Source organism: Sturnus vulgaris, chromosome 3 (assembly GCF_052056855.1).
Source record: "Sturnus vulgaris isolate bStuVul1 chromosome 3, bStuVul1.hap1, whole genome shotgun sequence".
NCBI classification, from domain to species: Eukaryota; Metazoa; Chordata; class Aves; order Passeriformes; family Sturnidae; genus Sturnus; species Sturnus vulgaris.
The window spans coordinates 48903023-48906568 of record NC_142245.1 but is presented as its reverse complement, the minus strand read 5'-3'; the positions used below and the strand labels follow the sequence as shown (position 1 = coordinate 48906568).

The window sequence follows — 3546 nt, the reverse complement described above, 5'->3', positions numbered from 1 at the left end:
TGGAGTGCAAATAGTAATTGATGGCTGGTACAAGGTTCTGAAAATGTAAACTGTTCTGCAGGACTTCTGCTTTCATCCCTGTTACACAAGGGTCAAACATTTGACAAAGGGCCACTTTTGCCCCTATCAATCCATACTTTTAGAAATCACAAAGCTTCAAAACAAATGCATAAACGAAGTGATGAAGAAAGCCTATGAAGACTCTGAGGTATTAGCAAAATACACTTGAATCTCTATCGATTCCCTGCCTTCCCTTCACTTTGTTGCTTACTGACATGTCACTCTTTTCCACAGAAGGGTGTGTCCTACCTCTCTCCAGTTAAACTCACTGGAATATGGGTCTCCCTGCCTGTGCAGCCCTGAGCTGAGATGCAGCCCTGAGCTGGATCACAGCCATTGGATGACAAGGAGCACTTCAGCCATCCCTGTGTCATGCAATGCACAGCTGGTGCCAGCCCCCCTGATTTCTCTTCTGGTGCCCCTAAATCCATACCTCCCCTAGCTCCCAGCTCGGAAGGGAAATACCACCACTTGCACCCACCTCAACCCCTACAGAAGGCTCTGGTGACCTGGCCATGTGGGACAGGTGAGTAGCCGGGCTGGCAGCTGAGGCAGGGTTTGTGCCAAATCTTACATATTCTGTGGGTTTGATCTTCCAGTGACAAGTCCAGAGATGTCCCTGGAGCAATATGAATGAGCAGGCAAGGCACACAGTGTGACACACAGCTACTCTCTGGAGAGAGGGTCAGTCAGAAAGGAGAGAATTCAGGGAGTTCTGTGCAATCTTTTCTTAAGTGCAGGAAATATGACAATCCAAGAGCAAGTAAACTTCCAAATGAGAAGATAATAAAATTTACAATTTTATCTCCCAAGTCTTCTAAAAATCCATGTAAGAGGCATAACTAAAACAACAAGCAGCCATTAAAGACATTAAAATCTTGCCCTGCCCTGAAAGGCCATTTCCACATTCACTTCTCGTCTTATTTGTTCTGGTGTTGTCTCATGCTGACCAGCAATATAATAAAACACTAATGATTCACTTGAATAAAGTTCTCAGTCCAAAGCTGGACTCAGAATATATAACTAAAGCCCCCACAGACTTGTATACAGAGAAGGGTCTCCGCAGGACTGTTTTATTGGCCAAGTGCTGGATTGCCATCTACTGGAGAGTAAAGAAATAAAAGCCAATAAACAGCTATTTCATAGTGAGGGAACTATGTTATCTGCATTTTTGGCTTTAATTTTCCCTGCTTCTGTTCAATTAATACAAGTGTGCTGGCCTATAAAGTTGTTTCTCTGTTATGGTAAGCAGCTTCTGGTCTTCACTATCTTCAAAGTTAGACTGCATAAATATTACTTTTAGAATGAGGCACTTTAAAAGTTTTTTTAACGGTTTCTTCAAAATGAGCATATATGATCCATTTAAAGCTGGAATTACTGGATAAGCAGCAAGTAAAAATGTTGCTAAAGATTAAAGTTTTCTTAGTTCTCATCTAATGTATTTATGTGACCTTTTGTGTTCTTAGAGTTGTAAGAATGCTTATTGGATAGCTAAATCATATTACTACTGGGAGATAAAACTACTGCTGGCAGAAATTATGCAAAAGGCAAATTAAAGTGAAACATTTAAAGCTTTCTCCCTCTATCTCCTTTTGTTTGTGAAATGAATCTGTGTATTTAAGCCAATTAATATACAGTAATATCTTGCTGCCTTCCATTTACTTTTTTTAAAGACCATAAAGCCCAATGTTCTTAGAAGGTAGAGAAATGAACAATTACAGTTTTTGGTACAGCCTCAACTCACCCTACCTAGTGCACTACAACTGCCTTGATGAGCTGAATGTTCTTCCTATAGGATGCTCCTCTCATTCATTGCAGAACTTGATCCTGTCGAAGTGGCAGATTTAAAAGAAGGGGGACAAAATACATCTATAGGACTGTGGACTACATTACTGAGGAAGCCTGGGGCAGATATCAAATGAGGCAGGTAAACACAGTAAGAGAAAGAATGGTTTCATGGCTGTGTGAGTTGAGGCTGGTTTGAGTCATGTTTGTAACAGAAAATAGGAAAAAAACCCAGATACTTTGTTTAAAAAGACTGATGAACATTTTTGAAAAATTGGCTGTATTTCAAGAGGAAAGAGCTCCAGCCACCACAGCTCTTCTGAGTCCTTCTACGTGCCCACATGCCTGCCTCCTGCCCATCTTTCCTTATGCCTGTCCTTTGATGATCCTGTGTTTTCACTCCCCATCCCCAATGAGGACTCACTGCCTCTCCTTGCTTACGTTGTCATTAGGTATCTGTTGAGGTGTTTGTTCCAGTCTGTTCCTTTCTGTTGAACACCACAGCTGTGAGTGTTTCACTCAAGACAACTCACTCATTGCTGCTGAGGCTCAGCTGGTGCTGAGAGAGAAGAGCATTTTGGGGAACATCCCATCCAGATCCTGCTGCGTTATGGCAAATCTGTTGAACAGATTCATATGGTGCACGGTGGCTGCAGCCAGCATTAAGACTTGCTTTGAGCCGGACCATTTTCAGTGCAAAATAAATTAAATCTTCTCATAGTTTGACTGTTACATTTTCGCAAGTAAGCAGATAGGACTAGACCCAAGCTTTGCCAATAGCTGTGATCCTAAAGCAATGAGGTAGCAAGTGCTCAGTGGCAGAAGAGGAATAAGTACAATTGAGGGATTATTGTTATTGCTGCTATTATATAATTTTCCCTATTTTTTTCTTGAAATGGTTGAATGAATTTTCTTTCAGGAGGAAACAGATCAATCTGCAGCTTAACCAGGGAAGTCCAGCCTGCCAGGACTGGACACTAATATGTATTAGAATGGTTGTTTATCCCATTAATTTGGAGATTTCTCTTTCAGAAGTAAGTACATCGCTCCTAATCTCCTTTTCTTGAAAACAAAGCACATTTTATTCTCGGCATCTTATACTGGTGTGCTGCGCCTCTCTGAAGAAAATCTGCAACACCATCTGACTTTTGCAGCAACCCTTAAGACGGGTAAATTTCAGTGTTGAGCAATGTATGACTGAAAGGAAAAAAACCCAAGTCAGTTTGCTATTTGTGCAGTTATCCTCCAAGTTCCAAGTCAGGTGACCAGTCTATTGGCTCCATTTTCTGTGCAGCAGTTTGGATATCTTTCCATTTTGATGAGACTGTATTTCTTGAAAACAGAGACAAAAAGCCAAACAGGGTGGGGAGCTGGGGAGGTTTCCAAGCAGCTCTAAGAGACAGCATGGAAGAGACAGAAATGTCATAAATAATAATGTATTTCTTTTTTTCCAATAAAATTTCTGAGTGGTCCCAAAAAAACAAAACAAAGAAATACCTGCAATTCACCGTCCTGTCATTCAATAACATTTAATGTAGCTCTGCACCAAACTCTTTTATTTGTTTCTTGTGGCTCCTACAAGAACAAGGAACATGTTAGCCAGCCATGTATGCCCACTGTGCCACCCCACCAGTGCCACCTGAGTGTCTCTTTCCAGCCCAGGTGTGCAGGCCAGGGCTGGCACAGCTGGCAGCTTGGTCA

General features: G+C 41.6%; 1 long non-coding RNA gene across 1 annotated transcript; it reads left to right on the top strand.

The window, feature by feature from the left end:
• The first annotated feature begins 301 nt into the window (after positions 1 to 301).
• LOC148224326 (uncharacterized) lies at positions 302 to 3309 on the top strand. The gene is made up of 3 exons (XR_015802862.1): positions 302 to 586; positions 1879 to 1987; positions 2765 to 3309. It is a non-coding gene; the product is annotated as an uncharacterized LOC148224326 (long non-coding RNA).
• The last annotated feature ends 237 nt before the right edge of the window (positions 3310 to 3546 follow it).